Raw genomic sequence first — 23,223 nt, forward strand, 5'->3', positions numbered from 1 at the left:
CTCATGGAGAATGATTTCCCAACACACAACGGTACATAAAACTTTCAAAATGCAAATAAATCAGAAGCCTACTAAGTTTTAAGGAAATTATATTAACAAAAAAGCCACAAGCCTGGACTGAAGATTAAAATAAAAAGTTTTGAGTCATTAGGGAAAAGCACACAAAACAAACAAACAAGTAACAACAACAAACCTGAGGCCATCAAATTTGTGAATTGTGAAAGCTGTGCATCCCTAAGGAAGACTTTTTGCAAAATACCTACTTCTGCTATGGCTATGGAAATTAATAAACATAGATTTACCTCTCAGAGTATAGACATAAGAGCCATGAAGAATAGTGAAAAAAAAAAAATCCCTACCGAGAAACCAAATCAGAGAATAACACTCCTAAAGAGAGAGTGGAATAAAAGAAATATTTGAAGAAATAACAGCAAGAATTTTCCCCAATTGGTTGAAAATTATAAAGCCACACATTCAAGAAGCTCAATAAATCCCAAGCAAAAGAAACATGAAGAAAACTACATGAAGATATATGATGATCAAATTATTCAAAAATTACTTATAAAGAACAAATTTTTAAAAGCAGCCAAACAAGAAATCACTTTTTGCACAGAGTAAAAATAAAAACGATGACAGAGATTTCTCTTCAAAAATAATGCAATTGAGAAGGAAGGGAGAAGCATCTTTAAAGTACTGAAAGAAAAACTATCAACCTAGAATTCTACAATCAGTAAAAACATTTTTTTAAAACAGGAGAAAATATAAAGCATTAAATGATTATATTAGAGTAAAATCATAGTGTCAAATTAATGAACTTGGCTTCCCCCTTGATGACCAAGAAAAGAAGAATAAATTTAAAATAATCAGAACAAAAGATATAATAAAAGTCAGACCAGAAATATAAATTACAAAGCAGAAAATAATAGAAAAAAATCAATGAAAGTAAACTGACTGATTCTTTGAAAATAAAAAAAAAATAAAAGTGATACACCTTTAGTCAGAATAATCAAGAAAAAATAGAAAATACACAGATTACCAATATTAGGGATGAGAGATGGAACATCAGTAATCATTTTAGTGTTTCTTGTAGCCACACATATAAAATAAAATCATTCTATAGTTATTTAAAGGGTAGCGAATATGATGAGCAACTTTAAGCCAATACCTTCAACAATGTCAATGAAATAAATGAATTCCTTGAAAGGCACAAGATACCAAAACTCACAAAACAAAAGGGAAGCCAAACATAAACATCCCTATTTCTATTCAATAAATTGAATTTGTACTTTAACACTATGCTACAAAGACACTCCAAGACCAGATTTCATTGGCAAACTCTACCAAACATTTGAGGTAAAAATATTATCAATTCTACACAAACTTCCAGAAAAATAAAGAGAAGAGACTGATTTGCAATTTACTCTGTGAGGTTATAGCATTACCCTGGTAGCAAAACCAGACAACAATATTACAAGTAAAGTAAAATACAGAGCAATACTTATGAACACAGATGAGAAAATTCTAAATCCAATTCTAGCAAATCAAAACCAAAACTACATAAAGATGATAATATAATACGATCAACTCAGGTTTATTCCAGGAGTTCAGGGTTTAACATTGGAAAAAATCTATCAATTTAATTCATGAAATTAGCAAACTAAAAAAATATGATCATTTCAATATTTGCAAAAAAGTGATACAATTCAACATCCATTAATGATTAAAACCTCTCTGAATCTTACAAATAGGAGATGGTTTTGTCAACTTGATAATGAGTATCTACAAAACCTACATCTAACATTATTCTTAATGTTTAAAGACAATGCTCTTTAAAAATCACTTAAAGCCTAATATATGTTTAAAGACTAATGTTTCCTACGGCAATCAAGAACAAGTAAAAGATATCTGCTCACACCACATCTGTTCGACGTGTAGCAGAATTAACCCAATTCAATAAGGCAAGAAAAAGGAATGAAAGGCATTCCCATTCAAACACAGTGTCAGACTCAAGTCTAGGGTCATGGGATATCTATTAGCTTGGTGCAAAAGGAATCACGGTTTTTGCAATTATTAACATTTGAAACCACAATTACTTTTGCACCACCTAATACATTAGGCCAGTGTTGTGTTTCTTTTGGTTACAAAGATATATGACCCCAAATGGAAAGTTATCTAGCCTCCTCAGGTAGAAGAATATGCATTGTTGAAACAAAGACATGGTAACTTGAATAAACACTGCCATTTGGAGAGGGAAAGAAGAGGCATGTAGTATCAGTGCTCTGCAGTAGTCATGACATTCTGTTGGGGAGAATTATGAGATGTCTCTATTCTGGGCTTTGGGAGTATCCTTGATAGATGATTTTGCTGCCTATAACGTATCTTCCAAATCACTTTTCTTTGAGGAATATGTTTCTTATTGTTGGCTGAGTTCTTCCATCCTGCTTCTTGCATTTAGAAAGTCAGGGGACTAAATGATGATTTTCAGCCTCAAATAATCAGTGTTTCTTTAACTGATGGTTCCTTTCTAAAACTTGTTCTCTCTCTTAATTCTTTGATTCTAGAAAAGTCTGTTTACCAACTCGCATACCCACAAAACCTGTGGCATTATTTCTCCCATTTCCCAGTTAGTCATGAGTACATTTTGCTTTACAAAGGTCTACTTACCTTTTCCTTCTATTGGTGGAAATTGGCCCCCAGTTGCAACTTTCAGGATTATAAGCTCCTGAATTTCTGGACACTTTCCAGTCCCTTTTCTTCCTTTTTGCATTCAGCCCTGTTTAGTTTGATTCTTCTTACGTCATCTTTCTTATAGTCACTTGTCAAATATAGTCCAGAGCAACCAAAGCACATTAATAAAACTCTAGTTCCTAGAATTAGCTTGGATCATTCCTAGGATCACTTGGTGCATCTCCTGTCTTTCAAGTGATCGCAGTTGAACATCTTATCAAAAGTGTGACCATTTCAAAACCACTTTTATATCTTCAATAATTGTTTCCTTACCTTTGGTGCCATGTCCTGAGAGCAGTATCATAGCTTGTAGATAGTTCATTATAGCACAAGAGCATCCCTTTCCTGGTATCAATTTATACAGCAGAAAGCAGAGGCTAAGTGTTGCTTCAGTATCCAGCAGGTCCTACATGCTCAGGAATCTGCAACAGCAAAGGATTATTTCTTGCTCAGTTTAGTTATTCATTGTAGGTCAGGTTTGGCTGTTTTTCACAATTTCTTCAATCAGTTGACAGTTATCTCTATGGCATTGCTAGGTTCATGGCTGAAGAAATAAAGAGTGCAACTGTACATATTATACATATATGATTCCACTTAAAAGTGCTATAGGCTACTTCAGTTTCCATTCATTGCCCCCTGCCCTCAGAAAAAAATTCACATAATTTTGCTAGACATTAATGAGGGAGGGAAAAAATATAATCATTATTCTGGAAGGGTCAGCAAATATTTTGAACTATTATGCAATGTACTGCAGGGTATTTTGGAAAGAGAAACATTGCATGACTGCAATAATAGAATATGGAATTCAAGTTGGGCAAGAAAGGCTATAAAGCAAGCACAGGTTGAAATCTTCAACCAATGTATTTGAGAACTATGTTGGTTGAAAAATCAGCAGGTGTTGTAATAGGGCTATTTGAGAAAAGGAGCTTAAAAATATATGAGAATTTGATTAGGAATAAACGATAAATTAACATTTCTGGAGGAAACGTTCTGATTAAATCAGTATCATAACATCACTTTTCTCGGATTTGGTATTCTAATATTTGACTTGTCTCTATCTTAGAAATCCTGGCACTTAGAAAATGTCACTAGGAGTGCAATTAACGCATGGTGGCATGCTGTTATTTTTTCCTAGTTTTCTGGAAATATTAGAGATCATTATGGATCACTAAATGTCTGTTTGAATAGATTGACAGATATTAATTGTAAAGACAACTGAAATTAGTGTGTTGATCAGACATAATTTTTTTTTTTTTCATGTATGAGTTACATTTGGCATCCTCATTGGGTTGATCCTACAGAAATATCTAGAAATATGTTCAGGTTGAAAATTCTTCATTTCTTTCTCACTCAATTGTCACTTTTTAAAATTAAAAGTAAAATATGAAGGTAATGTGTGAGAAATAAAATGGTTACTAAATAAGGGCTAACTTTAGAAATATTCTTAAGGCAGCAGGTTTTGAATCTAATTCAGCAAACATAATACAAATTTGTACTTCATGAAGGGTATAGAGAAGCTGCACTATTTAAAAAAATAAAGTAACCTATAAATGTCAGAATAAAGTCACAAAATAACTTCTCTGTTTCTTTAGAAAAGATAATTGTGAGAAAGAATAGAGTAACTGAGAGGAATTCATTGTATTTCATGACCAAGAAAACTTCAATTGTGCTATTTATTAGTTTATACTGTGTCAGCTCTGCCCCTATTTAAAAGGACATAGAACTCATTGTGTAGCACCCTAGAAACATGGGGACACTGGGAGAAAGAGGCAGCTATCATCTAGAAAACAAACAGTGAAATGAATTGCTATTTGTCACCTTTCTAACTGTTCTGTTGACCCGTAGTCCCCATCTACTCTGAGTGGTTTCATGCACAATTCTTAATAGAGTACAAAAGAAAAAAAGCAATGCCTGCATTTTTAGAATGAGAGAGTCATCCTCCAAAGGTTTCCCCTTAAAGGTAAAGAATTGTAACTTTTTCATCTTTGTGGTCAAATTCCTTTTTCTCTCAGAAATAAAAGAATGGTCTTTGTCTGTGATTTTCTTTCTTTCTCATCAGCCCTGAGTGATGAAAGACAGATACTAACAAGTGGAATTAGACTCTCTCTTTGCCTATCCTTAGATCAAAAACTTCAGAGGTAAATCAGTTTGTCAGCCATTTTCCCCCATTAGGACAGAGAGCATAAGGTTTGCACAATTCCTAGTAAGCTCTCACTGCAACATAATTAGGAGTATGAATAATCAGCTGGTCAGCTCACAGTGTGGACATGATCTATGGAAGATGCCAGCAGCCTTGCCTGCATACTATACCCAATGCATTTATGTACTCCCTTTCGAGAAAGTGAGACCATGGTAATTGGTGGCATGTTATCTTTTTTCCACCCAAGTATAGAATTTTAAAAGGTCTAACATGAGCCAAAACCTTTAACATTTGTGTAATTCATCAACCATTTCAGCAAACATTTTTGAAATCCTAATAATGGGAAAATCATTAGGAGATACAGAGATGAAGAAAATCGTTTTGTATACTTTTCTGTCTCCTCCAATCATGCCATTGTTCCCAGGCTATAAGATAAGAACCTTGTGGGTGTAGGATGGTGCAGGTCTCAAATCTGTTCACACAGCTATAGTATGCTGCTAAGTACACCAAAACTAAAGAGCATGGGAGGTGATATCTTGCACAAGCAAATTCACATAAAAAAGATATCTCTTCATATTCTATATAGTGTAAGTGGTGAGACTTTTTTTCATTTGTCTGTTTTCTGTTTGTTTGTTTGTTTGTTTTTTAAATGAAGTGTTGACGGTCGACTAATATTCTTTCTTCTCTTGTTGCCCCATACTCTTCTGTGAGATTTTGGACTTGGTTAAAGGCCAGTTTTACCAGCACAATTTGTGGTTAAGCTTAGAAATATACTTTGGATGAAACTAGAGATGTAGTCTATAAAATGAATCATAGTAACCTGTACTGATATTAAAACCAAGATTCAGCACCCATGTATGCTACCCTATAACCAAACCAAATGCTCAGTTGTAGGGATACACAAACAAACCTTGTCAACTAACACAGTGGTCACTTTCTATGGTTAGTTTGACATTGACATTTTTGCTTTAAGTTAATTTTTTCTTTATTTTATTTGCCTTCCCTTTCCTTTTTTTCTTCTTCTTTTTTTAATGCAGATAAATATCCCCACCCCAAATAATTAGATAGGTCAGTTTGGTTGTACAGATTTATTTTAGTAACAACCCACCAGTACTTGACTACATTAACTAAATTGATTTGCTCCTCAATTTGATGTCATATAACTAGGATTTATTAAAGCTGACCCATATGGGATGTGAGATTACAAAAGTTTTAAAAGTTAAAGAATCCTGAGATTTTATGGCAAAACAATTCTGTAAAACGGTAACTAGACATCCTTACTGTTCATATGATAAATGAAGACTCAATGCGCTGAATTCTCAGTAATTGGATACATGTTTTCAAATTTTAGTTTTTTTCGTTTTGTTGTATCGATTCTGCTTTTAAAATAGAAGGATTTGTGTTAAGCAAGTCACTCTTTTTGATGAAGGAGCGTCTCTGGGTTTAATAATTATTCTGTCCATGAGGGATGGAAGGACAATAAGTGGGATCATCCAGGAACACACTGATGAGGAATTTGGCCTCATCAGCAAAGAATTGCTAATCAAATTAAAAATGGTTTAAAAATTCCTATTCAGCAACAGACCTGTATCATTTTGAGTATATCGTAGAGCAGTAATTCTCAACATAAACGCCCATAGAAGGTATACCTGCTAAAGGAAGTAGTTAAAAAATGGCCCTCATCTAATTCCCAGAACATTTATAAATGTAAATAATTTTCTTAATTTTAAGATTTCTTTCTATAATTTTCCCCTTAAAACATTACAATGGCTACTTCAAGTCTGTTATCAAATGAAGGAACAGGTTACAAATTAATATTGAGAAAAATACATAGAAAACACCTGAACAGACCTCTTCAACATCTTTTATTTCCCTCCCTTGAGGTAAGCATGAGTAATTGGTCGAGATTATTAAGTACACGGACTTAATATATAGCCATATATATTTTTTTCTGTTCATATAAATGTACTTCTAGTTCATATAAAATTATTGATTTTTTTATTATATTCAGTACAAAGCAATATGAATTCAGAGCTATAAACATCTAAGTTTGAGAGCATTTGTTTCACCTTTCCAGGTATTGTCTTACCTAAAGCATGGTTTCCAATTCCAAATTTATTTAAATGAGTGGTCCAGAAATAAAACTATCTGTGTGTATTATTTTTCAAATGACATTTTAATTAAAAGTGCTATGTACAAAGATGGGCATCGTCATACAGCTTCTCTACAAAGAAGGAAATTTTCAAGATCAAACTGGTAGGATTAATATAGTCAAAATTGTAATACATTTTGAATATTCATGCTTACATTTTTTTCTCATTAGAATAACAAACTATGAGTAATTGATTGAGCACCCAGAACTTGCCCTTAGAGAGAGATAGAGAGAGAGAGAGAGAGAGAGAGAGAGGAGATATTTACAAGCATGGGCCATTTCAATTGTTAAAAAAAAATCTATTGCAACAATGCATACTCATCATCTGCAATATTTTATTTTTTAAGAAAAAATGGTAACTTACATTACTACAGCTTTCATATTATTACAATTATAAAAAATATGAAAGTATATCATAGGATTGCTTAAAATAAGTAGACACAGGCCAGCATTTAAAAAGTTTCTTCTTTTTTTCCTTATAATTCTAAATGCCTTTTTGGAATATTTATAGATAGATAGATAGATAGATAGATAGATAGATAGATAGATAGATAGATAGATACCAAATTTTTGAGCATCAAAAGGTTAAAATTAGACACTTTCACTTTGCTTGGACAAGTTGGCAGGAATTGATCTAAATCCTAGGAAGTATACATTTTAAAAGGAAAAAGAAATTATTAACCAGTTAATGTGGTCTGAAAATATGTACGGGCAGAACATCAGTTTAACTTAGTAACTAACCAGGAACCCAAAATCAATAAAGAGAGATACACTTATGTTTTTATATCGTGTTAAAAATTTGATTAGGTAATCTTCAAATAATACAATATGCTGGTATGTCACTCTTTACTTATATTACAAAGCTAGCAAATCCATGATATTAGTGGTAAGTTTTTTGAGACACTTCTATACACAAAAACAGAACAAAAATTAAATGGATGTGTATTATGTAAGACACACCGTCATATATGTCTATGTTTATATATTGACATACATCATACACGCGTTTTTATGTTGACAACAAAAAAGACCAGGCCGAAGCTTTTAGAAATCAAATGTGAACTCATTTTGAAATACCAGCAGTGTTTGAATTTTAAATTAACCTATTTACAATGAAACTATGCCTGCTGATTGCCATCATGTCTTCAGGAAAATTAACAGTAACGATCATTGGTGTCATAATGCAATTTCCTCGCAAAAATCACATAGGCTTCATTACTGTTTACATAAATTGTCATAAATACCAATTATGGCTGAACATAAAATGTAATGCTCCTTTTTTTAATCATAATCAGACAATTGTTCTTCTAATTCATATGCTAGGGGAATAGGGTTTTGATTCAACCTTTGTTGTGAAGGAAGTGTTTTGACGGTAGTTAGTTTTGCTCAAAGTGCTGGTTGGCTTCTCGTCAAATCATTCACTCTCCATTTGGAACATGTAGCCCTTGTTCCCTGCTCAGCATGTCCTCTAATATACTGGGAAGAACATGAAGGCGTGCTAATAGCAGATGAGGGAGATATACACTGAAAGTGTCCTCTAGACTTCAGCCGAGAGGTGGCTTCCAGTGGGATTTATAACAACATTTGGTGTAATTACGTGGAAGCCCCCATAAAGAAATAATGCAATAACAGACCTGTTAGAGGAGCACATTTGCAGCACCATTCCAGCTTTCCCCATAGGTCAGCAGAACAAATAGCCAGTAAAGGCAATGCCCTGTTAAATGGCTCATTTTCAAAACAAATAAGAGTTAAGTTGCTGGCAGGGGAGTAGAGGAAAAGGCCAGGTAGAAGAGATGCAGCATCCTTATCGTTTTGGTCTCTAAGAAGGAGATAAATCAGCTCGAAAGGTTATCCAGACAGAAAATCGGAGCAGGGGACGATTCTAACTGAGGACAAAAGCCCTGTTGTTGCTTTCTATAACCTGGCAAAGCAAAGGTGAAAATCACACTTTAGAACTCTTTCTACTTGTCTACCGGTTTATTATTCTTCAGCCTTTCTTCTTGACTTGCTGACTTCTAAAATTTAAAAATAAAGTCTGCATAAAGTTTCCACATTCTTCTGATTCACAACAGTCCTTAAGAGTTAGAATCAGAAGAAAAATCACTCCATTGATTCTTTGAACAATGCTACATATGCGTGTTGGTGACCACACACAATTACATGTATCTGGGAGACATGGTTTGTGATCTGCTGCTATCCCTCCCCATAGCTCAAGACTAGGCAATCTTTTATTTTAATTGAATGCTGGCAATTTGTCCTAGCTCTACCGAATTCTATCCCAGTTGATTAAAGCAAGCAGTACTGATACAGCCAGTCAAGTTTAATGAAATGAAATTACGACTGTCGATCTAAGAAGAAAATAATAAATAAATAATAGAGAACTTGTAGAGATTACTTCTCTGTGAGAAATCAAAGTGGAACGAACAGAAATCCCGTAAAATTAGCTGTTGTTGTTTCACTGTCTAAGCTAGAAAAATGTGAAAGTTAAACAAACAGCATCAGCAGGGAGGAGAAAATGGAACTTTTACTTTTTTTTCATCTTTCATAATCTCATGCATTATCCGTAACAGAGTGAGACATTTTAATACGGTGTGATCATCATTAAAAAGCAGATATTTATCTTATCTCAGTGCATTAAACTCCCAAAAGGAAGTGGGAAAAGTGAGAGAGAGAGAATAAGTGACTCTCATGAACTATTTAAAGAAACACTGCGGTTATAGTTTTTCTTGATTGATTTTCTTTAAAAAACAAAAATCTGATGTTGGACAAAACTGGTTCCAAATACACCCAGATTGCACCCGGGGCCTGTGCATTTTGAGAAGTCTCTACTGTGTTCTGACTTTGTTTAATAATTTCTAATTATGTTCTACAACACAAAATTAAATATTTCTATCTCCATTGTGTGTACTTATTCATGAGCTGGGCATTAATCGTAAAACATTGTATCTTGTTGTTTATTTATACCAGATGTGAGTATTTATGTTGCTCTGTTCAGGGTTCCCAGCTAGGTCTTTATTTGTATACAGAGCTGCGTGGTTTTGCATGAAAATGGGTTCGGAGCTCTGGAGTTCATCTCTATTCTTGTGTTTAAAACAACAACAACACAACAACTTTTTTTTTTTTTTTTTTTTTAAGAGGAAGGATTTATTATGAACAACTTAGAGATTTCTGCTGTGACTCCCCTGGTCTCTCACCAGCAGGACAGCCAGTATACATTTTGGGGACCAAGAAAATTCAATTTGGGATTTGCTTCCCAGTTTAAGATGCTGGCTTCTTGCAAACAAAAGCTGCCTGAGCCATTGAGAGCTTTTCTTTTGAAATACATTTGCATACTGCTAATTTTTCATTTATTGATTGATTTTTTAAAAATGTATGAGTTTGTTGGGGTGGAAGGGAAACTGCTTCCAGTGTATCCTTAGGTGTCTGCCTCCATGCTATCTCAGTCATTGACCATAAAAATCCCCTGATAGATATTTTTAAAAGGATAGCTTGCCTTTGCCATTTTATTAGCATAGTTGATAATACAGTAAACCTATCTTAGGGATTAAATTGATACAAAATATAAAAAGTCTTCCTCCTATGCTGTCTCCTGCCTCTCAATACTTCTGCTGAGGGCAACAGTTTTATCAATTTCTCTGTGTTCTTTAAGATATTTTATTATTTCTACAAAAACCAACAATATACATTCTTCCCCATTTTAATGCCAATTTCAGCATGTTCACTCTCCACTGTCCACCACCTTTTTCCCCCACTTGACATTATATCTTGGAGATTGTTCTATATCAGGATATATATATATATATATATATATATATATATATATATATATATACACACACACACACACACACACACACACACAAACACACCAGGGAGCTAAAAAATGTATACACATGATTTGTATTCATCTTTTGTTATTGGAATATATTGAGTATTACAATTTTAATACAGTTTTTTTTTCCTTTCTTAAAATATGTATACATTGTTTTGGATATATATATATATATATATATATATATATATATATATATATATATACCAATAACAAAAGATGAATACAAGTCACATTTGACTTCTGCAGTTACAAAGATGCTCAAAGTGGTTATCATCAGTGCCCAGACACTTCTGATTACAGTGAACTACTGCTTGAGCAACGTTGACTAAAGTGTCCATTTGTATAAACTTTTTTGGTGCCCCCAGTGTATGAATGTGTGTGTGTGTATATATATATATATATATATATATATATATATATATATATATATATATATATATATATCCTCCTCATTCTTTTTTACAGCTATATACTATTCCACTGTGTAAATATGCACAAAGTATTTAACAAAGGACCATGTTTTATTTGTCATATTAAACTAGGTATATATAGCACAATGATTGCCTCTTAATACTTTCTAAAGAAACATTTTCAGACCTACACAGAATGATGATCTAGTGACATGGTTCTTGTCAACGGGACTTGTGATCAGGTAATACAGCCCATTCTTAAGTACTGTAGTTAAGAGGAAAGAGTGACTGATTTAACTATTTTCAACATGGAGAAACAAATTAGTCTCTAAAGAGCATTTTCTTTGGCAGCACAGGTAACTGTCTAAGGGGGAAAGTACATCTTTGCTAAAGTACATCCTTAAGACAGAGGATGCACAATGTGGGGTGGGAGGGGGAACTAAAGAATTCTAGTCTACAGGTATGTTTTACTTTGTTCAATTAAAGTATAGTCAAAGTCATTGACATCATTAACTAATTTAGAGAATTAACATAAAAATCTGTACTTGTAGTTTCTGTTGAAAAGCTTGATGATTAGCAAGAGTTGATCTCTCTTCCTTCAAAACAAAGCCCCTAGAGCTGAATACCAGGTCTGTTTTCCAACAAGGGCAGGAGGGCCAAGATTTTCCCAGACCTACCCTGCATGACTTAAGTCATTCAATGCCTGGTCCCAGTTGGCATTTAAGTTTGCCACAGAGACCCTGAGAGTCAAAGTCTATATCTAACACTATGTAGGATAAGCACTCCAATAATGGGAATGATTACTGTGATGGTAATATGAAGATACCTGGAGAATATAAATTCCTCATATTATGTAAGAGTAATATGAGCCCCTCTGGGCGTCTTTCCTCTTCCTAATACCTTCAAATATGCTCAGCTTTGCTCAATCATACAGACACCTGGTATCATTTTCAGGTTGTGACTGAAGATTTCTGTAACTGGTGATATAGAAAGAAGTAAGGATCAAATACAAGTGCCTCATTATGGGGAGTCTCAGGCCATCCATATATGGTGCCATTTTTAAACAAATAAGGCAAAGTAATGTAGGAATATTGGAGAATGTGGAGGACTAAACTAAGATGAATGGTGAAAGATATTGCACTTCCAGTTTCTAACCTGGGAAAAGGGAAATACCTAACTCCAGCCTGCTCTAGCCATTCTGTCCCACCTAAAGGAGGGAAAAGAAAGCAAAAACAACACAAAACTGAGAAGTACTTGTGAAAGATACAGTCCAGGCCACAGGCTCACTCAAAGAGTGAGACCTAGTAACAGGACTACAGGATTCTTCCTCTCCCCCTCATCTTACGGCCACATCACTGACAGCCTATTGACCACAGATTTTTACCCAGTACATCTCGTCTGTTTTCAACAAAAATTACAAGGCATACTAAAGGGCAAAGAGCACAGTTTGTAGAGACAGCAAGCATCAGACTCAGAGATGACAGAGACGTTAGATTCATCAGACTCAAAGTTTAAAATAATTATGATTAACATGCTAAGAGCACGAATGCAAGAGGACGTTGCTTGATAATCTGGAAACTTAAGAACTGGATAGGTAACCTATATCCTATTAGTCCTATTAGGTAACCTATATTCTATTAGGTGACCTATAACCTATAGCCTACAGTCTTATACATTGTTCACTGTGCATTTTTGATTGACCTTGGATACCAAAGAACCCCACTCATTAGGGAGGAAAAGAAAGGGATAAGAATAGGAAAGAAGACCTATTCAAGGGCAAATACAAAATCATCCTGGAGTGTGAGGGTACTGAAGCAGAGCTGATTTTGCAGACCAGAGACTTGCTGACAAAATTATCCTATTTAACTTAGGGCGAGTCCAGAGGTGACACCTACCACCTTATGGCCATGAGGGGAGGATCCTGGATACCAAACTGCCATTCACAGGAATTGTAATGTGAGCCCAACACTTCACTTTCTTTCTCTTTACTTAGACTTCCTCGGTCTATCCCAAGATCTACTGCCTGGGACCCACAGCATTTGAATCCCATAAAATATAGAGATTCTACAAGAAGGGAAGGCCCTTAATATTTATTTTCATATAACTTAAATGTTGTGATTTGTATTCTCTAGAAGAAAGTTCACAAAATTAAATGCTTGGTGTTCCTTCCCTCCTACCAGTTAACTCTCAAAGGAAAGGGTACCACTCCTGTATGTCTACCATCTCTGCATTCTCACAGCTGTGGTCCTTCAGGGAGGAAAGGTAGGAAAGGCATCCACTGCTAAGTGTGCTCAGGGAAAGGGGAGACATCTAAGTAAAGACTCACTGCATTTTAAAAGACAGATCAGAACACAGAAAGCACTTTTGTTTCTGGCATCTTTTACTAGTAACAGCCTCAGTAATAATCTGGCTGTGAGGATGAGAACTACCAAAAAGGAACACTATCCACCCTACTCACCGTATCTGGAAGGAGGGCAGGGCATACATGAGCTGTTACCTCCAAGTCTCTGGTTTGATTCCAGATATAATGAGACTGACCAAATGTCACTCTAATTAGAAGACAATAAAGTTCCATAGCAAAACGCATTCCACAGTTTGAACTCACTTCAAGGGGACATTTGTCTTCATTATGGAATGTGCATACTTGGGCTTGGCAGGCATCTCTGCTTAAAAGAGGCTTGTGGCATAATGAGTGTGAAGACGAAAACCTTTGCCCAGTTCCAAGCACAGGGGGCTTGCCCCGAACTTAGAGCCTGAGCCTCCAGGTGCAATTCAGCTGGGCCTGGCCACCCTTCTAAACTGCTTTCCTCTAATTGTTGCAAGAAAAGAAAGGAAAGAAAAACAACACTGACAGATTGTGGAAGTGATAAAGTTCTTCAAAATCGACCTGATGATAGGGTAAAAGTCTATTATTGCTTGTTATTTCCTAAGGTTTCATACTCCCCGCCCCCCAACCTACTTCGCTCTCTGTTTATAATTGAAACATGAAATTCTGTGGGTGACATAACCACTGAGTCTACAACAAGTCAAAAGCTTAGGCATGCAGTTTATTTTGTTCATTGGTAGTAGACTTTTATTTTTTTTCCTGCAAGTTTCTGCGGGGGCTGTCCCCTGCCCAGTGCAATGATTGTCATGGAGTGCAGTGGCGTAGTCTTCAAGGATATTGAATCACTCAGATCCAACAGCTGTTGGCAAAGGGGCCCTCATTCTAGAAACTAAAGTTCCCTTTCCCCTTGTCTTTTCCAATTCTGTCATGCTCAGAATTACAATTTAAGTGAATGAATTCCTCTCTTTTTTCAGATATGCAGCATTTTGAGAGGACCAAGCTATTGAGAGCGAAGAGAGAGTGGGAGGAACCAGAGATGGTGACATCTCCCAGCAGATTGTGATTCAGCTTGCACTGTGTGAGAGGCAGTAAAAAGCAGAAAACAAAGTTGGTATTACATGACCCCTGGATATGTCATTTTATTCTATCTTTCTATCAAAATGGAATTATTATCTGAGTTATTTGTATCATAGAATTCTAGTAAGAAATAAATGCACTATGACATGTGAATATGCTGGGTGAATGATTTAAAAAGTGAACCAATCACTCACCGACATCTAAAACAATGTAAGTACAGATAGCTAAAAGTCACAAATAAATTCAGAAGGCAAGAGGAAGAACATGTAAAGTGAGGCTGTATTCTAGATTTCTTTTTCACATGTATAGATGGTCCCTGACTCACGATGATTTCACTTACAATTTTTTTGTTTTTAATTTTACAATGGTGCTAAAGCAATGCACATAATAAATCACAGGACATATTCAACCTTTATTATAACATAGGCTTTGTGTTAGGTTGATTTTGCCCATCTGTAGGCTAATGTAAGTGTTCAGAGCACGTTGAAGATGGGCTAGACTAAGCTACGATGTTCGGTAGGTTAAGTGAATTAAATGCATTTCCAACTTACAATATTTTCAACTGAAGGTGGGTTTATAAGTCTTAGCTCCATCATAAATCGAGAAGCATCTGTATACATATTCACTTCACCAACTTTTGGAAAAGGAGTGTGAAGCACGGCTGCAGTTGACAACTGCACAGGCTCTGGGACCAGGTGTCCTGAATTCACACTTGCTCTACTGTGAGACACTGAATGAGTTACTTTTCCTTAAATTCCTTATCTGTAGAAAAGTGATCACTTCCAGAGGACTTTTGAAGTGCTATCTGAACAGAGTAAGAGCTCAGCTGACATTAGGTATTCTTTTCTGTTTTAAGTAAGTGTCACGTATTTCTGCCTCAATACTTTTATTACACTCTCTTCCTTACTTTTGAAAAGTTCCCTGCCCTGTATATCTGAAACTGATGCTTTATTTGATTTCCTTTGGGTTTAAGAGGTTTTCGCTGACCCTTCACACCTATAGTGGTGTCTCTCTCTTTTCTGAGCTTCTCAAGTCCTTATTGACAGTCCCTCAGCTGGAGCTTAATTATATACTGCCTGTTGGTACGATTTTTGTTGCTGTTGTTTATTATTTCCTAGGAAGCAGCATGAACAGTAGAATTAACTTAAAATTTGGTATCAACAGACAAGGGATTGAGCTGTTGGTCCATTATCTTTAAGAATCTCAACCTTTCTGAGCTTCATTATATTAACCTGTAAAGTAGAAGAAGATGATGATGATAATAATACTTACCTCACAATTGTGAGTAGCTACAGAAGGGTCTGTAAAAGTTCCTGATAACCAAGAACATTGATATACTGCTCTTATATGCGTTCTGCTCTATCTAAATTAAATATATTGAATTTAAGAAATACGGTGTTATATATTTTGGAGCACTATAGAATCTGTCAGAATATTTTGTGCCTAATACATACTCAATAAGTGTCTACTAATTGTTAAGTTGATATATTGGATAAATGCATTAATCAACATAGATTCAGTTTGAATAAGGTTTCATGACATGAATGAGAATAATTAGAAGAGATACAGAGTACATAAGGCAGATACAAGGTGCCCTAAAATTAACCCAGAGGAAGAGATTTAGCCTCACTTAAAATTAAAAGTATTTGTGTATTTGTCATGTGTGTATATATACAGAGAAAGAAAGAAAGAGAGAGACACAGACAGAGGCTTAAGAACTAAGAGAAAAAATTGATTTAAGAAGCTTTGTAAAAAAAAAAAAAAAAGTTACCTTAAAGGTCACCATCAAAGAAGGACGCTAAGAGGAAATGTTCTCTCCTAACTACATAGGGAACACCTTGGAAGAAGAGACAATACATATACCTACTGCCTGTCTCTAGTTTTCTGTGCTGATGAAATCAAAGGCTTTTACACAATTTCAATTTCAATGTAGAAGACGTTCTTTCCTTTTCTTCCCTCCTCTGTCTCTTCCTTCTTATTTCGTTAACTAACCCTATGCTCATCCTTGCTCAAATTATGGAACAAGTGGTTTATTTGGTGCTTCAACTCTGGTTCTGATCCATTTTCCCCACTTCAGAGTTGCTCTTTTCTATTCGGCAAAAATAAACTTGATCCATTTAAAGCTGACATTTTAAATAGTTGGGCCTCAGGCATGACATGACCCAACAACCAATGAGTATACCGGTTTTTCTTGTTGTGATGGTATACTATGGAATGTACTTGAACTTGATTACACCATATAATTTCTCAAGGAGTAGATAAACACATTAAAGGGATCACATTAGCAAGGTATATATATGTAGGTTTCCGCAAATTTATTTCCTAGTGATAAGAATTGTAAGTCCCATTATCATAGATCTATAATCTCAGGCTTAGTAGTTAAATACCTGGAAGGCTGGAAAAACCTAGTATCTGGAACAGGAAATTCTTTAGACTAGTTGTTCTCAATGCTAAGAGCCACACATGCCTTCTGTTTAAAACCAATATTTTCTAGCACCCAGTGTAGTACCCTTAAATGAAATTCGTAAGCAACTTACAGCATGCAGAATTAAAAAATAATAATATAATATGCAAACTTTAATTTTAAGATAAATAAATTGCACATAACATATAATAAGATAATATGTATTTCAATATTTAAATGCACAGGTATAACTATACTAGGAACCATAATAAAGTAGGTGGCGGCTTTCACTAATACATAGAACCTTCATGAATGAGTCAACAACAAATTATGCGAACGCAGCATGTGGTATTGATATTCAAATACCAGGAGTGCTATTGTCATCAATGAAATGATTTTCTGAAATGACAAAACACTTTTGATAAAGTTCTGAACAAAATAAAAAATGGCCTTCCTTTAATTGACTGGATAGCTGCTTTTAGGGAAAAGTGAATGAATATTAAAGCTGACTGGTTATGTATAAAACAGGTGTAGAGTCTAGATTTATTCATATGAAAAACTGGTGAGGCATTAAAAATTTGTGTGAGAACTGGGATATGTTTTTTGCATGTGATTTTCCACAGATAGCAATAAATGTGTCTTTCTTTTTTTTTTTTTTTTTTTCATTTCCAACCACTAAATTCCAGTAGTGACACCAATATTTTTAACAACAAAAATGCCCCCAAAGAGCTGTACTACCTGTGTTCATTGTTCTGGAGAATGAAGACCCATGGAAGTATAATGTACCATAATTTCTAGGTGGGTATGACCTTTTCTAATATCTCAAGGGTCAGTAAGAAACAACAAGGCTTCAAAGAGTTAGAAGAAGTAGAAATAGGGCAGGTAGATTCAACATGGAATGGAGGACATTTGTGAGACCTCCAGTCTCATCTCTCACAGTGCTCAGTGCCCATAGTCTTTCACAAAAGGGTTTACAAAAGCATACATTCCCCCAAGGGGGATCTCAAACTGTCACTTGATAAACTTGAGACATTTCGCTGATCTAAATAAGTCAGACCAAAGAGTCGTCAATAGATCAGATTTTTTTTCTCAAGAACAGGGCTCTATTTTGGGCTAAATATTATGAGGTTTTACCCCAGCTCTATACTTCCATTTGTCTGTGAATAATGATAATCATAAAAATCTCTCACAAGTGTCAGTTCAAGGTGAAATGAAAACTTGTTTCCTCAAGACCCCTTTCTAATCCTTTTCTCCAACTTAAAGAGTAAAACCATATCACTGAAATGCTACCAACCCAGACTCTCCTGGAATGGAATTTGCTTTGTACCAACATCCTCAGCACATCTCAGCTTGAATAGCTCCAGGAGCAGAAAGCTCAACACTTGATTCAGGTCAGTACAACACATATGAGAAAACCATTTACTATTTGATAGTCTCTTTATTGGAGTCAACTGTAGTCTTTTACCTCAGGATCTCCATCAGCCAAATTTTGCCATAAAAATTTAAGTCTATTCCAAACATCATAACATCGTGTGCTATTTCTCTTACTCTAGCCATCTCTTTCAAATTTCCATCTACGTACAGGCCATGCAAGAAAGAAGATGAATGACTAAGATAGTCCCCTTTATTTTCTAATGCTATACATCAGCAGAACAAGCAAAAAAAAACAAAACAAAACAAAAAAAAAAAAATGTGAAGTCAAAACAACAGCTTCCTGTAGTTTTCTTATCTGGCAAACACAGGTAACAAACAGGCAGCTTAGATGTTGGGTTAATAATAGCTGGGATCGTTATGGAGCAAATTTTATACCTTTAGCACTTACCTCAGTTCTAATCATATATTTTTGTCCCCAGCAGAACCCTTTTAAATGACATGGAGAAGAGTCCAATGAAGGATCTTCACAAAAGTTCCTTGAACATTTGTCTTTGGTAGAATTTTCCAGAAGATCCATTTCAGGCACTCTTTTTCATTGTCCCAGATTTTCCTGAGCCTTCATATTGTACTACTATGTTTCCCCGAAAATAAGACCTATGACAAAAATAAGCCCCAGTTAAGATCTCAGCCAGACGGATGCATTTAGTATGTTATGACAATGTTCCAGAAGATGACATGACTGTAATTGAATAAATGTAGATTGTTATATATGAAAAAAATAAGACATTCCCTGAAAATAATCCCCAATGGAGCAAAAAATTAATATAAGACCCAGTCTTATTTTCAGGGAAACACAATAGGTGTTTGTTTTTTTTATCTCTTGATTTACAGCATGCATAAGGTAATTCTGTAATTAGCCAAATAAATGTCTATTTTAATTATATGTTTTACTCTGCTGAAAAAATATGTAACACATGTAGAAAATATTATTAATCACAAAGATATATATTTAAAAATTGATATGTATAATTTCTTTGTTTAGCCTATACCCTTTTTCTTATTTTACATATGGATTCTCAGGCCCTTTGCAATGGTTTGCCAACTTTCTCATTTTTCCCTTTCCTTGTCCTCTCTTAAGCCACTTATCAGTCCCAAGAGGGTCATTATGCCATGGAACTTACAAAAACAAAGATGGATGAGCAGTAGTCACCAGAAATGTATTTCTTAGTGTCTTTCGCTATATACACAGAAAGTTCAGCTTTGGAGTCACCATTCTCTAGTCTCTGGAAAGATTACAACCATCACTACCACAAACGTTGATGGCAAAGTTATGGTATTTCTGGCACTGTGATAAATTATTTAATAAATAGTCTTTTAGAATCCTCATAAATATTCTATAAGATAGTTTTATTTATTATTACTATTAAATAATCGAGATATAGAAAAAATAAATAATCTCCCCAGGTCATACTTCTAGTAAGCATAGGAGCAAAGAGTTAAAGTTGAGCTAATGCCAGAAACTTTGTTCCTCACGTCTTTCTTCTACCTACAGGATTTTCTAGCAAAGGAAAAGATTCTCATTTATATTAGAAATTTCACTGTGTGACCTGTGCAGGGCTTTTCATTTCCACCTTGTTGATCCAACCAGAAACAAGATGCTAGAAAAGAGAGAATTTAGGTAATCTTCCTAGTCAGGAGGAGAAAAGAGGTATGTAAAGCTGTTAGGATCAATACAGCTTTATTAACAAACTGCTGCAACTTCCACAGTTGCCTAAAATTCTAACAAGTCCCGAGAGACAACTTCCAGCAGATTCTGACCAAAATGGAATCATAATATATCTTCTAGGGCTATGTGGAAGGACTCACAGTTGTCTGGTTCAATAGGACCAGCTTTCTGGAACTCTACCACATGATCAGGTACCACTAAGTAAAAAGCCTCTGCTTCTAAACAATTCAAATTGGAAGGGAACTAAAACACTGAACAGGATTTAATTTTACACCCATACATGGGAATCAAGAAAGTTATTTCCTAATAAAATGGATGAAAATTAAAAAAAAATAAAAATAAATAAAAAAGATAGCCTGTTGATTCCATTGTGTGGTTTCTACAGTTTCAGTGATTCATTGCTCCCAAGTTGCATCCTCTATCCTTGGCTAATGTCTAAACTTTCACACTTTAATATAAGGTTAGACAACCATGATGTCCTTCAGCAGGTGAATGAATAAGTAAATTATGATACATCCAGACAATGGAATATTATTCAGAACTAAAGAGAAATGAGCGACCAAGCCATGAAAAGACATGGAGGAACACTAAATCCATATGCAGTGAAAGAATCCAATATGAAAAGGCTACATACTGTAGGATTCCAACTCTATGACATTCTGGAAAAAGGCAAAATTCTAGAGATAATAAAAAGATCAGTGGTTGCTGGTGGGGGAATCAAGGTGCAAAAATGAACAGTTAGAGCACAGAGGATTTTTATGTCAGTGAGAGTATTCTGTGTGATATTATAGTGATGGATATATGGTATTGTACATTTGCCCAACTCATAGAATGCACAACACTAAGAATGAAACTTAAAGTAATATGGCCTTTAGCTGATTATGATGTGTCAAGGCAGACTCCTCCTTATTTAAAAATATACCATTCTGGTGAGTGATGTTGAAAATGTGGGAGGCTATACATGTGCGGAGCCAAGCGACACATGTGAAATATCTGTACCTTCTTCTCAAGTTGATGTAAACCAAAAACATCTCTTAAAAAGTCTTAAAATATAAGGCTACAGGATATTATTCCTAATCTCTATGGCAAAATATATCAGGGTAGGTGTTCCGATGAGCAAGGTATGTAGTGTGGAAAGGGAGAAAGAGAGAGGATTATTTTGTGGAGAAGTGTGACTCCACTGAGACGTTGGGTATTAAGCACAGGGGCAGGGAACTTGATGAATCTATGGCCCCCTCACCTCTCCCAGTCTCCTTCTGTAGTCTAGATTAGAGGAGGTCATGAACTTGGAATATCTGAATTATTCTCACCAACCTCTTTTCCACAAAGATTTCAACTATGCTTGTTACTCTCTAGTACCCCAATGCTTGCTCATGATACTATCTGGACTTATGCATAAGCCTTTGCTTATATAATTTGTGATTCATATTTTACCTAATGAATCTGATTTCAAGTGAAGTAAGAACAATGCCCTCTATCTTTTTATAGTCTCTACACCATAAAAGATGCTACTTAAAAATAAATAAATAAATAAATAAATAAATAAGTCCTTGGTGAATGACTTCCTGATAGAACCAACAAACAAAAACAAAGAATGTGAAAACCAGGTGTGGATTTAGAGATTAACACAAACTCCATCCTGCATTTTGAAATTCAGAAAAGTTAAGCAACTTGCCCAAGGTCACATCAGTAGTTGGTAGCCATTCAAGACAAAAACTCAGGTGTTCTAGCTCCCAACCCAATATCTTCCATTATATCATAAGCTGTCTCACAGAACCTAACAAATTAGTTCCCAGGAATGTTATGTTTTCTATTGTCTTCATTTTTCTTTTAAATTTGGCACACAATTTTTGTTCATTGGACCATCTAAACTTCTACTTTTCATTGTTCAAGGGAATTGTCTCTAGAACTATCAACAAAAATGACAGGGATATCTATCCATCTGCTCTTTCATCCATCATGCACCCCAGTATAGTTATTTACACAGCACAGTGACACTGTAAGCAAACGCAGTGGAGAAAAAGAGAAAGAGGAAAGGACAAAAAAGACATCTGGAATTTTATGAGTCATTTGCCTTACAGTGTGCAATACCCAATAAGCATTATGTATACCGTAGGTATATCTGTCATGGTCTATATGATGCTTTGGTGATAGTGCTTTTGCTGTTATCAGTAGAGCCATTACAAAACATACTGCCCCAACTTCCACTGAGATGTGTACATTGGTACATTGCCAAATAGTTGTATATGATGTAAAAATTTGCAACAGTTTATTAGACATTATTATACTGATCACAAAACAGTGGAAGCTTTTTGCTAAAGAAACAAACAGATTCCCAGAACAAGTGCCTCTACTTCAAATCCTGAAACTGGTGTCTTGCACCAAGTTGCTAATAAAACAAATTTTATAGTGTGATTCTGCCTTTGTTTCATTAACACCATTCCACATACACTGACATACTCACGTACACAAACTCAATCACACTCAACACACACAGGAACAGTCACACTTTCAGAGGCTTAGAATTAGAATTTAAGTCCACTAAGCTAGTATTGAACTTAAAGCACAGCCCTCAGAAAACCAGGTCTCTTCTCTCTCATGTATCTTCTCAGAAGACCAATTAAATGACTGAGCACATAGTTGGTGCTCAGCAAATTGACCGAAATATTGATTGACTGTTTGTTTGTTGTTGTTTTTTCAACTGTCACAATCGCAGCAGATTCTGTTTTATAACCAGGGAGATATCCTATGGTCATCAAATGATAATCAATTTCTTCAAGGAAGTGAGTTAGATTCTGAAGGAAAGGAAGGTGATTTGGCAGTTAACAGGATTTTGCTATTTTGTCTTTTTTTTATTTTTTTTCTCCAGACAGTGCGTAAGGTGGTAGAGTTGAAGGGAAGGGGGATTATATTTTTGTTAGTGATAATTGTGTTACCGTCCCATAAATCTGAGAGGAAACAAGCCAGCTCTCTCACACGCCCCTCCTCCTAATCTTTCCTGCAACACCATTCATCCATCTAACCATACACACTGGGGTCCAAGCAGGATTTC

At 35.2% G+C, this 23,223-nt stretch overlaps 1 long non-coding RNA gene across 4 annotated transcripts in view; it reads left to right on the forward strand.

Annotated features, from left to right (window-relative positions):
* LOC141573148 (uncharacterized) overlaps positions 1–23,223 on the forward strand; it is an 89,930-nt gene that overhangs the window by 56,692 nt on the left and 10,015 nt on the right. For 2 of the 4 annotated variants that reach the window (XR_016021166.1, XR_012498760.2), the window contains exons 2-4: positions 14,565–14,697; positions 17,758–17,869; positions 18,335–18,462. This is a non-coding gene — a long non-coding RNA (uncharacterized LOC141573148). Of the gene's footprint in view, positions 1–13,135; positions 13,221–14,564; positions 14,698–17,757; positions 17,870–18,334; positions 18,463–23,223 lie in introns of all 4 variants that reach the window. The other 2 variants (XR_016021164.1, XR_016021165.1) reach the window with 2 other exon arrangements.

Source organism: Rhinolophus sinicus, chromosome 4 (assembly GCF_057876585.1).
Source record: "Rhinolophus sinicus isolate RSI-liver-muscle chromosome 4, RSI-T2T, whole genome shotgun sequence".
Lineage (NCBI taxonomy): Eukaryota > Metazoa > Chordata > Mammalia > Chiroptera > Rhinolophidae > Rhinolophus > Rhinolophus sinicus.